The sequence below is a fragment of the Sminthopsis crassicaudata genome, chromosome 4 (genome assembly GCF_048593235.1).
Source record: "Sminthopsis crassicaudata isolate SCR6 chromosome 4, ASM4859323v1, whole genome shotgun sequence".
Lineage (NCBI taxonomy): Eukaryota > Metazoa > Chordata > Mammalia > Dasyuromorphia > Dasyuridae > Sminthopsis > Sminthopsis crassicaudata.
Genome location: NC_133620.1, coordinates 19,696,859 through 19,709,646, shown reverse-complemented (window position 1 = coordinate 19,709,646; position 12,788 = coordinate 19,696,859). Strand labels below are relative to the sequence as shown.

General features: G+C 47.6%; 1 long non-coding RNA gene across 1 annotated transcript; it reads left to right on the top strand.

Moving 5' to 3' along the window:
- The first annotated feature begins 483 nt into the window (after positions 1–483).
- On the top strand, positions 484–12,057 carry LOC141540501 (uncharacterized). Its single transcript, XR_012481554.1, has 3 exons — positions 484–740; positions 9,353–9,431; positions 11,469–12,057. It is a non-coding gene; the product is annotated as an uncharacterized LOC141540501 (long non-coding RNA).
- The last annotated feature ends 731 nt before the right edge of the window (positions 12,058–12,788 follow it).

Genomic DNA, 12,788 nt, shown 5'->3' with positions numbered 1-12,788 from the left:
TCTGCTGGATGATCTTTCTTCTGATAAGAGGCTCAGGTCTAAGGTCTTCCAAACTGCAACAAAAACCATCCTGCTCAAATTTGGGGTGAGCACAATAACAAGAGACTTTGTTTTCAGTTTGACTCATTTCCTAAATCCAAGTTTCATTTTTTAATTTTTAATTAATTTATTTTTTTTTGTGAAACAGGGAGAATAATGCTTCTTGACTCAACTCCCAGCCTTATTGTGAATAAAGTAAGACACAGTCAATCTGCAAAAGAAATACAAGTCTAAGGAGCATTGCAGAAGCTAGAATCTATTCTTACTTAATAGAATTTCCCCTAATTACATAGTTTTCAACATTCATTTTCTGAGTGCCAGATTTTTCTCCCCCTCTTCCTCTCTCCCTTCTCCCCAAGACAGTAAGCAATCTGATATCGATTATACATGTACAATCATGCTAAGCCTATTTCCTTATTTGTCATTTTGTGAAAGAAAAATCAGAACAAAAAGAAAAAGCAACGAGAAAGAAAAAAAAAAAGAGAAAAAAGTTAAAATAGCAAGCTTTGACCGACACTCAGTCTTCATTGTTCTTTCTCTGGACGTGGATGGCATTTTCCATCTCAAGTCTATTGAAATTGTCTCGGATCATTGCACTGCTGAGAAGAGCCAAGTCTATCAAAGCTGATCGTCACGCAATGTTGCTGTTACTGTGTACGATGTTCTCTTGGTTCCGTTCACTTCTCCCAGCAAAAGTTCATGTGAGTCTTTCTAGATTTTTTTTTCTGAATTCTTCCTCCTCCTCATTTATTCTAGAACAATAATATTCCATTACATTCATATACCACAACTTGTTCAGCCATTCCCTAATTGGTGGGCAACCCCTCAATTTCTAATTTTTGTCACCCCAAAAAGAGCTGCTATAAATATTTTTATACACATGGGTCCTTTCCCTTTTTCATGATCTCTTTGGGATACAGATCCTGGGATACAGACAGGTATTGTTGTATCAAAATGTATATAGTTTTATCAGAATTATTTTTTGTCTATAATAGACCTCATTTTTTTGCTCTTTATCTTTGAAAAAATTAGATTTTTTCCCACTTCATTGTATTTTATTGTGCTAATTACATGTAAAAATTGTTTGCAATATTTACTTTTATAAGATTTTGAATGAAAATTGTTTTCTTCCTCTCTCCCTCCTAACCCCCTCCTCAAGATGACAAGCAATCTGATAAAGATTATACGTGTATAATCATATTAAACTTATTTTCACATTAGTCATGTTAACAAGGTGATGTAAAAATGTCCTGCTCTGCTCAATCATTTCAGTGGCTCCCCATTACTTCCTCAGGCCCTTTCCCCATTACTCTCCATCATTTTTCCGCAGTCCAAACTGTCCTCCTTGCTCCCTCACAAACTTTATTACCTTTCCCATCCTTTGTGCCTTGGCGTTCCTTAGGCCTGGAAAGCGCCCCCTCCCCACCTCCTCTTGAAGCCCACATTGCCAGGACATCCTGAACTGGAATCTAGCCTCAGCATCTACGAGTTCTTGAACTCTTGGTAAATCACTTAACTGCTGTTTGCCTCAGTTTCCTCCTCTATAAAAATGGAGATAACAATGCCCACTGTTTCACAGGGGATCTCATGTGGCCATACTATGTGTAAAATGCCCCTCGCAGTGCCTGGCCCATAGTAGGTGCTTTATAAGTATTAGCTGTTATTTTTCCTGCGAAACTCAGCTCAGGTGCCATCTAATATATCCAAGTTGCTTTAAAGCCTTGAAAAAACATGGAAGTGAAGCAAGTGATAAACATTTACCACAAACGTTGGTTGGTTCCATTAGTATAAAAATCAATTTTGATTGTATGATGTTAAAATGACAGGAGGGACGGGCCAAGCAGCCCAGGACACGGCGGCTAATCTCACGCCGCTTTAGAAAAGTAGCACGAGAATGGGGATTCCTTGGTTCATGTGGATAGTGTTGTTCGCTCACTTCAGTAATGTCTGACTCTGTGACCCTGTTTGAGGTTTTCTTGGCAAAGGACCTGGCATGACTCGCCATTTTATTCTCCAGGGTCACACACATGCATACAAAAATGACATACACGATCCTCCCAACAATCCTGAGGAGTAAGGAGAACAAATGTCCTCTCCCTATTTTAGGGATTTTAAGTGTAGAAACTGAGTCCCAGAGACATAAAATAGGTTTCCTCTAATTGGAAAGTGTTGGGAATGCCAAAACCGAAAACTTATTACATACATTGCTGATGGAGAGACTCACAGGTGGTGAGGGTGTTCAGTCACGTCCATTTTTTTAAGATAATAGCTTTTTATTTTTAAAATATTTGCAGTTTTCAACATTCACCCTTGCATAACCTTGTTTTCCAAATTTTTCTCTCTCCCTTCTCCCCACTCTCTCCCCAAGACAGAAAGTAGAGGTTAAATACATGCAATTCTTCTAAACATATTTCCACAATTATCATGTTGCAAAAGAAAAATAAGGTCAAAAAGGGGAAAATGAGAAATAAAAACAAGCAATAACAACAACAAAAAGGTGAAAATTCTATGTTGTGATTCACGTTCAGTCCCACAGTCCTCTCTCTGGGTGTAGATGGCTCTCTTCTTTATTGAACGACTGGAACTGGTTTGAACCATCTCATTGTTGAAGAGAGCCGCATCCATCAGAATTGATCATCAGATAGTCTTGTTGTTGCCGCGTATAACGATCTCCTGGTTCTGCTCATTTCACATTAAGTCTCTTACAATTCATATCAGTCTCTTCAACTGTCTCTGAGATCCTCCTGCTGGTCATTTCTTACAGAACAATAATATTCCATAACCTTCATATACCATAATTTACCCAACCATTCTCCAATTGATGGACATCCATTCAACTTCCAGTTTCTAGCCACTATGAAAAGAGCTGCCACAAACATTTTGGCACACACAGGTCCCTTTCTGCTCTTTAGTATTTCCTTGGGATATAATCCCAGTAGTAGCAGTACTGGATCAAAGGGTATGCACAGTTTGATAACTGTTTGGGCATAGTTCCAAATTGCTCTCCAGAATGGTTGGATTCTTTCACAACTCCACCAACAATGCATCAGTGTCCCAGTTTTCCCACATCCCCTCCAACATTCATCATTATTTGTTCCTGTCATCTTAGCCAATCTGACAGGTGTGTAGTGGTATCTCAGAGTTGTCTTAATTTGCATTTCTCTGATCAGTAGTGATTTAGAGCATTTTTTCATATGACTAGAAATGGTTTCAATTTCTTTTCCTTTGAGCATTTATTAATTGGAGAATGCATGCCCAATTCTTTATGACCCCATTTGGAATTTTCTCGGCTGGATGCTGGACTAATTTGTCATTTCCTTCTCCAACTCACTTTACAAATGAAGAAACTGAGGCAGATTCCTAATTAAGCACCTGGCCCCCTGGATGCTGCTGCCTCTCTCATCAGTCAGATGTAGGATTTGAATCCGTCTCCTAATTCCAAATTAGCCGACTTTCCTTCCTCTTCCTCACCCCTCTGTGCATAATTCCTAACTCTTCCTCCCCCAGGGCTGCCAGAGCACACCTAGGGGACACCTGTCTAGGGGACAGGTGCAAATAAAAGCTATTGCCAAGAAGACAAATCCTCACAGAGTCCATTAGAAGACAAGTTGGGTCCCTCAAGACAAGGAGGCAGCCCAGAATCCCCCTACCCCCGGCTGTCCCTCTGGGCTGTGTGAGAGCATCTAAACAGGAGGGAGGCTCCGACCCATTGTCTGCTTGGAAATGACCAACTGGTCAGGGCCCTGCCCTTACTGGGGTACTAGGGCATCTCGGCGGTGATCATAGAGGGTACAGGCTCCCCAAAAGAGAGAGAATGCTTAACCTCAAGGGGACTGGGGAAAATGTCAGGGCTGGGAGGGGGCTCAGAACAGGGGGTGTCAGAGCTGGGAGGGGGCTTAGAACAGGGGATGTCAGAGCTGGGAGGGGGCTTAGAACAGGGGGTGTCAGAGCTGGGAGGGGGTTTAGAACAGGAGATGTCAGAGCTGGGAGGGAGCTTAGAACAGGGGAGGTCAGAGCTGGGAAGGGGCTTAGAACAGGAGATGTCAGAGCTGGGAGGGGGCTTAGAACAGGGGATGTCAGAGCTGGGAGGGAGCTTAGAACAGGAGATGTCAGAGCTGGGAGGGGGCTTAGAACAGGAGAGGTCAGAGCTGGGAAGGAGCTTAGAACAGGAGATGTCAGAGCTGGGAGGGGGCTTAGAACAGGAGAGGTCAGAGCTGGGAGGGGGCTTAGAACAGGAGATGTCAGAGCTGGGAGGGGGCTTAGAACAGGGGAGGTCAGAGCGGGAGGGGCTTAGAACAGGGGAGGTCAGAGCTGGGAGGGGCTTAGAACAGGGGAGGTCAGAGCTGGGAGGGGCTTAGAACAGGAGATGTCAGAGCTGGGAGGGGGCTTAGAACAGGAGATGTCAGAGCTGGGAGGGAGCTTAGAACAGGAGATGTCAGAGCTGGGAGGGGGCTCAGAACAGGAGATGTCAGAGCTGGGAGGGGGCTTAGAAGGGGATGTCAGAGCTGGGAGGGGGCTCAGAACAGGAGATGTCAGAGCTGGGAGGGGGCTTAGAACAGGGGATGTCAGAGCTGGGAGGGAGCTTAGAACAGGGGATGTCAGAGCTGGGAGGGAGCTTAGAACAGGGGATGTCAGAGCTGGGAGGGGGCTCAGAACAGGGGATGTCAGAGTTGGGAGGGGGCTTAGAACAGGGGATGTCAGAGCTGGGAAGGAGCTTAGAACAGGAGATGTCAGAGCTGAGAGGGGGCTTAGAACAGGGAATGTCAGAGCTGGGAGGGGGCTCAGAACAGGGGATGTCAGAGCTGGGAGGGAGCTTAGAACAGGGAATGTCAGAGCTGGGAGGGAGCTTAGAACAGGGAATGTCAGAGCTGGGAGGGAGCTTAGAACAGGGAATGTCAGAGTTGGGAGGGGGCTTAGAACAGGGAATGTCAGAGCTGGGAAGGAGCTTAGAACAGGAGATGTCAGAGCTGAGAGGGGGCTTAGAACAGGGAATGTCAGAGCTGGGAGGGGGCTCAGAACAGGGGATGTCAGAGCTGGGAGGGGGCTCAGAACAGGGGATGTCAGGGTTGGGAGAGGACCTGGGAACTAAGCACCTCAAATAACAGTTCTGTGACTTTCTCCAGCCCCCTGAGTGGTTTATGGCAGAGCTGGGTCTGTCTCCAGTACCAGCACTTTGCACCACATCCTGTCATCTCCTGTTTCATTTATTGCTGTGGTCAAAGTCAGAAGAGCAGGGCTTGAGGTCTGGCCCTGCCGTTTCCCAGCCGCGTAGTCCAGACTGCTTCTCTCTATTGTTACTGTACTTTTCTATTGTGGGGAGCAGGTCGGATTTGGGGAATATTGCCTCCTAGATCAAGAGCAGGAAGGAGTCTTTCCTTCTGGCTGCCCCCTCCCACACTTCTCCCCACACCCATTTAACAGGGGCAGCAATTGAGGCTTAGAGATATAAAGCTCCCGCTCTAGCTCCTGGTCCCTTAAGCCTCAGACCTTCTCTCTGTCTCAGGGGATCGCAGAACAGCTTCGGAGCCCTCCCTCTGGCTGCTCTCTGGCCCAGTGCCCTTTCTGCCCTCTGGGCAGCCTCTCCCTGCTCCACTCGGAGCACAGCCCCCAGAAAGAACAGGCTCCTTTGGGAGCACAGCCCTGGGCCTGGCTGGCCGTCCCACGTGGGGAGCTCCCCTCCTTGTTCCCGCAGCTCCTGGAGCCAGGCCCCAGTTCTCGGACACTTTGGTTCCTGCCTCGCAAATCCCAAACGTCCTCCACCTATGGCACTTATCGGAGCCGTCCTGTGGAACTCCAGCCCATCTCTTCGCCAGAAACCCCCAGCAACTTCCCCCTCAGCCTAAAATTCTGTCCAAAAAGTGGAGATTCCTTTCTCTAAGGACTCTGAGTGGCTTAGGTCTGGAGAAGGTTGGGGAGGTAGCGTGGGGCAGTTGTGGGATAAAGGGGAAATCTGGGCAGCTTCCAGGTCGTTTCTAAGAAATGCTGTTATTTAGACCACTGGCGTTGGGATTCCAGACCCTAATAACTAGCAGAGGGAAGGCCCGTCCCAGGAAAGATGGCGGCCCCAAAATTGGGGGCTGACCCGTCGAAAGGAGGCTGATGGGGCTTTCAAGGACGCTGGCGGCGCAGCGGAAAGAGCACCGGCCCGAGTTAGCAAGAGTTGACTTCAAATTTTGTGTCAGCCACTTATTAGTTGGGTGACTCTGGTCTCAGTTTCCTCAGCTGTAAAATGGGCCGGAGAAGGAAAGGGCAAAGCATCTGTGCTAAGAAAACCTCAAATGGGATCACTAAGAGGCAGACGTTAGAGGGAGAGGCCAGCGAGCTGTCGTTTCAATGGCCGAGGCAGCTCCCCCACAGCGTGGGCTCCTTTTCTTTGGTTTATGAGCTGGCTGAGGTTGGAGGACTTCCTGAGGTCGTCCCGACAGTATGTGACAAAGGCCGCCCTGGAACCCGTCCCCCCAGCTTCTCTCTCCCCAACGGCACAAGCTCCTCAAATCTCCCCAAATCACAACTTTTAAGAGTTAAAACAGCAACAAACAAACAAACCCAAACCCTCCGTCTCCCCCGCCCCGGTTCTTGCACACTCAGTGAAATGTGGGCACGGGAAGTCCTGCCTTCCCTGGGTTGCCATGATCTTAATGGACTTGTTCACGCAAGAGCGGGCTGATTTCCATCTGGTGAAGGTCGGGGCACAGCAAGCCAATGGAACGTTCCACTCCGGCCAGATCAGATCGGCCTCACCCAGCCCACTTCCTGCCGGCGGTCCTCGGCCGTGGGGGAGCCCCCGTTCCAGGGCACAGAGTAGATCTGCTTCGACGGGTGGGTGACTCCCGCGGTATTTATTAATCTCCAGCCCTGGAACAATCAGAGTGCCAGGGGCCCGTGGAGACAGGGTGGCTCCGGGGCAAGGGCACCGGCCTGCATTCGGTGCCAGGAGTTTCCCTTGCCTCCATTGTGGATGGTGGGAAAATCACTGGATTTGCAGCTGGACACCGATATTCAAATGAAGTACAGTGACTAGTTAGAGAAGCTGGATTCAAATCCTCCTTCTTGTGCTACCTTCGTACTTACTACCCATGGGACATCTGTGAATCAGCTTCTTGGGATCTCAATTTCTTACTCTGGCAAGTGGAGAGGTTATTCTGAAGTACATCCCCTGTTCTAAACCCCCTCCCAACTCTCACCTCCCCTGTTCTAAGCTCCCTCCCAGCTCTGACACGCCCTGTTCTAAGCTCCCTCCCAACTCTCACCTCCCCTGTTCTAAGGCCCCTCCCAGCTCTGACATCCCCTGTTCTAAGCCCCCTCCCAGCTCTGACATCCCCTGTTTTAAACCCCCTCCCAACTCTCACCTCCCCTGTTCTAAGCTCCCTCGCAGCTCCGACACCCCCTGTTCTAAGCTCCCTCGCAGCTCTGACATCCCCTGTTCTAAGCCCCCTCCCAGCTCTGACATCCCCTGTTCTAAGCTCCCTCGCAGCTCTGACATCCCCTGTTCTAAGCTCCCTCCCAGCTCTGACATCCCCTGTTCTAAGCTCCCTCCCAGCTCTGACATCCCCTGTTCTAAGCTCCCTCCCAACTCTGACACCCCCTGTTCTAAGCTCCCTCCCAGCTCTGACATCCCCTGTTCTAAGCTCCCTCGCAGCTCTGACACCCCCTGTTCTAAGCTCCCTCTCAGCTCTGACATCCCCTGTTCTAAGCTCCTTCCCAGCCCTGACCTCCCCTGTTCTAAGCTCCCTCCCAGCTCTGACATCCCCTGTTCTAAGCTCCCTCGCAGCTCTGACACCCCCTGTTCTAAGCTCCTTCCCAGCCCTGACCTCCCCTGTTCTAAGCTCCCTCCCAGCCCTGACACCCCCTCTTCTAAGCTCCTTCCCAGCCCTGACATCCCCTGTTCTAAGCTCCCTTGCAGCTCTGACACCCCCTGTTCTAAGCTCCTTCCCAGCCCTGACCTCCCCTGTTCTAAGCTCCCTCCCAGCCCTGACACCCCCTGTTCTAAGCTCCTTCCCAGCCCTGACATCCCCTGTTCTAAGCTCCCTCGCAGCTCTGACACCCCCTGTTCTAAGCTCCCTCCCAGCTCTGATATCCTCTGTTCTAAGCTCCCTCCCAGCTCTGATATCCTCTGTTCTAAGCTCCCTCCCGCTCTGATATCCCCTGTTCTAAGCTCTCTTCCAACTTGGAATGTCAGATTTGGGAGGGGGCTTAGCACAATGTTAGAACGGGAAGATTTCTTAGATCTAATCTAATTGCACTGTATCACTTTAAAGATAAAGGAACCAAGACTCAGTGAGGTGCTGGAGGAAATGTGGCGAAGTGCTGGTACAGGTGGAACCAGGGCCTAGATCTCTTATTGCTCGGTCTAATGCCATTTGTCAAACTGAAAATTCTACGGGAGAAAATTCATGGAGATGACCTTTTCTCAACCATTTGGGAACAATGACTGGTGCTGTAGTCATTAGATTTTTTTCTTCTTCTCAGCTTATGGGAAATTATTTTGGGGTCTCATCAGATAAAAATATCTTCTTGTGAAAGTTTTCTTGTCCCAGATTCCCATAGGAAAAATCCAAAGGATTAACCTGATTTCAAGCCTGTCCCACCTCTTAAACTCCCTTTTTCTCCCCCCCCTTTCCATAAAAGCTGAGTGACCTTTAAAATCGCCATTGAGAGCTGCCCCTGAGATCCCGGGTTCGAGTGTGAGGAGAGCTTGCTTGCCCTTCAGAATGTCTGGGTTTAGCTCCACTTCTGCCATTAAAGATTTGTGTGATATTGGACAGTTACTCCTCTGTAAAAGGAACGATTGATTTGACATCTCATTTTCTTCCAAAGTCTAAATTTGTAACCCTAGGTATACCTGAACACTAGGAATCTGAAGACCTGCATTTTTTATTTTATTTTATTTTATTATTTATTTATTTATTCATTCATTCATCCATTTATTTATTCATTCATCATTCATTTGTTTGTTTATATATATATATATATATTTATTTATTTATTTTTCTGAGGCAATCAGGGTTAAGTGACTTGACCAGGGTCATCAACTAGGCCACGTTAAGTGTCTGAGACCAGATTTGAACTGAGGACCTCCTGACTTCAGGGTTGATGCGCTATCCACTGCGCCACGCAGCTGTCCCCAAGACCTGCATTTTTATCTTTATTCTGTCATGATCTGATGTGTGACTTTGCTCATTTCTGTTCTAAGGTTTTTGGTTTGTTAGTTTTTAGCACATCCTCTACATGAATAGCTGACATTTATATAGCACTTTAAGGGCAAGGCATGATATAGGATAATGCTCTCTAATCCAACCCTTCCATTTTACAGACAAGAAAATGGAGGTCCACTGAAGTGAATTGATTTGCTCAAGATTACACAGCCAGGAATCACTGGATCATAGCTCGAGGTGATCTCAGCTTCAATTTTCGATTTTTGCATTTGTAAAATGAAGTGTTGACACTAACTTAATGAATCAATCCATGTAGCATTTATCAGACACCTTCTGTATACCCAGAAAGATGCTAGGTTCTAGGAAAACAAAGACAGAAAAGAAGAGGTCTATTCTCAGGAACTTTTGCATTCAATGGAGAAAAAGTCACCTGGTGGTTCCCTACATTTCCTCCAGCTCTAAATCTCATGAGCTTGTAGAATTTTTAATTGCAAAATGCAGGGTTGAGTAGATTCTCCTTAAGTTTTTTCTAACTCTATAATTCCATGACCTAGGTCCCTAATGCTTAAAGCATTTGGGCAAAAGTGATTTGTTTGAAGGATAAATGAGTAATTAAAAAAAAAAGTTATTAAGCAAACTCGTTATAGGTCTGGTCATATGAACAAAAAATGGTTTGTCTGACTGGAGGATAAATGAGTAATGGAAAAATTATTGAGCATCCATCATGTGCCTGCCATTGTGCCAAATGCTAGGTAGGAACCTGAAGAACAAGCCAATCTGTGCCCTCTGGGAGTCCCCATTACCCTGGGCATCAGGGGGAGATGGGAGTCCCCGTTACCCTGGGCATCAGGGGGAGATGGGAGTCCCCATTACCCTGGGCATCAGGGGGAGATGGGAGTCCCCGTTACCCTGGGCATCAGGGGGAGATGGGAGTCCCCGTTACTCTAGGCATCAGGGGGAGATGGGAGTCCCCGTTACTCTAGGCATCAGGGGGAGATGGGAGTCCCCGTTACCCTGGGAATCAGGGGGAGATGGGAGTCCCCGTTACCCTGGGCATCAGGGGGAGATGGGAGTCCCCGTTACCCTGGGCATCAGGGGGAGATGGGAGTCCCCGTTACCCTGGGCATCAGGGGGAGATGGGAGTCCCCGTTACTCTAGGCATCAGGGGGAGATGGGAGTCCCCGTTACTCTAGGCATCAGGGGGAGATGGGAGTCCCCGTTACCCTGGGAATCAGGGGGAGGTGGGAGTCCCCGTTACCCTGGGCATCAGGGGGAGATGGGAGTCCCCGTTACCCTGGGCATCAGGGGGAGATGGGAGTCCCCGTTACCCTGGGCATCAGGGGGAGATGGGAGTCCCCGTTACCCTGGGCATCAGGGGGAGATGGGAGTCCCCGTTACCCTGGGCATCAGGGGGAGATGGGAGTCTCCGTTACCTTGGGCATCAGGGGGAGATGGGAGTCCCCGTTACCCTGGGCATCAGGGGGAAAAGCCTCTGGGAAACTGGTGTTTGGGGCAGGGACAATTGACAGCTGGAAGGGTCTGGGTTAGCCCTGGCTCCTGCCCTCCATGATGATGGCTAATCAATTGGAAGCAGAGGAATGGGGGCGGGAGGGAGAAACCAAAGGAGAGGGGCAAGGCTGCTGGGGGAGGCTGGGAGAAGACCCTTCCATTTGCCCCTTCCACTTCCACATGCTCCCCTGATGCCTCAGAGCTCCTCCAAGGTGCAAACCAGTTGTGCCCAGTCTGTTACCAGCATCCCCAAAGGAGAACTACTCCCTGGCCAGGATGCGGCCAAAGGAGATCCGAGGAAGTATTCTGAGTTAGATGAAATGTTTGCTTTGGCCCAATGGACACAGGAAATAATAAGCATTATTATGATTTTTTTAAACCCAAAACAAGATAGAGTTTCATGATTCTGGGAGTTGCCATTTGTGCCAAATTCAGAAATTCCAATTGTCGGCCATCCCTGCCATCTAGTGTTTGCTGGTGAATTTACAGAGAAATTTGCAGCCCGTTCTTCTAAGCTCCAGAACCCAGACTCAGGAAGGAAAACAAAACAAAACAAAACAAAAAACCACTTTAAAAGTAACATGAGAGTAATGGAAACTCACATTTTCAATATTCTTTGATGGATACAGAGTTCTGTGTCGGGTTTTTTGTTTGTTTGTTTTAGAGCATCCTCTATGGGAATAGCTGACATTTATATAGTGCTTTAAGGGTAAGACATGATGTAGGATAAGAGAGACTTCAAATGCTCTCGTTCCAATTTTACAGACAAGAAAACTGAGGTCCAGAGAAGTGAATTGATTTGCTCAAGATTACACAGCCAGGAATCACGGATCATGGCTCGAGGTGATCTCAGGGGCCAGCTATTCCCAGCTGCCCCCATTTTATAGACAAGAAAATCAAGGAGCAGAAACCTGACCAAGATCACACAGATGATGAATGTCAGAATCCAAGTCCTCGCCCTCCAAGCATTTACTTTTGCCACTAGACCACACTTAGAAACCATTTTGCACATATGGAGCTCAACAGAACACAGATGACCAGAGGATGGGGATTCGAGTCCTGCCTTTTCTCCTTCCTTCCTTCCTGCATGGTCTTGGCTAAGTTCATTAATTTCCCCTGAATCTTAAACTTGATATGTCCAAACCAAACTGTTATCTTAATCCCTAAACTCTCCCTTTCCCCCAAATTTTCTATTACTGTTAAGGGATTAATAAGCCCAGACTTGTAACTTCAGGGATATCTTCCACCCCCACCTTCCTACTCATCCCACATAATTAATCTGGGGTCAAAATTTGTCATTTCAGCCTTCAATATTTCTCATGTATGTCCCATTCTCTCCACCCAGAGACCACTACCCTCCCAGAGGCCCTTGTCACTTCTTACCCAGGATACTGCTACAGCTTTCAGCCTGGGCTCCTGTTCTCAAGTGAAGGTCTGATTTTTAAAATAATATTTAATTTTTCCTAATTATATGTAAAAACATTATAAACATTCATTTGGTTTTTTTTTTGTGTGTGTGTGTGTGTGTGTGTGTCAGCTTCAAATTCTATCCATAGTTCCTTTCCCCCCTCCCTGAGACTGCAATCAATCTGACACAGGTTATGCAATTCCAATTATGTAAAACATTTCTGTATTAGTCATTTTGTGAAAGAACACAAATAAAAAAAGAATAGAAGGAAGGAAGGAAGGAAGGAAGGAAGGAAGGAAGGAAGGAAGGAAGGAAGGAAGGAAGGAAGGAAGGAAGGAAGGAAGGAAGGAAGGAAGGAAGGAGGGAAGGAGGGAGGGAAGGAAGGAAGGAAGGAAGGAAGGAGGGAAGGAGGGAGGGAAGGAAGGAAGGAAGGAAGGAAGGAGGGAAGGAGGGAGGGAAGGAAGGAAGGAGGGAAGGAAGGAGGGAAGGAGGGAGGGAAGGAAGGAAGGAGGGAAGGAGGGAGGGAAGGAAGGAAGGAAGGAAGGAAGGAAGGAAGGAAGGAAGAAAGCTTGTAGGGTTTTTAATTGTAAAATGCAAGAGTTACATTGAGAGACACACGCAGAGACAGACAGAAAAGGGGGGAGAGAGAAAAACACAGAGAGAGACAAAGATAGAGA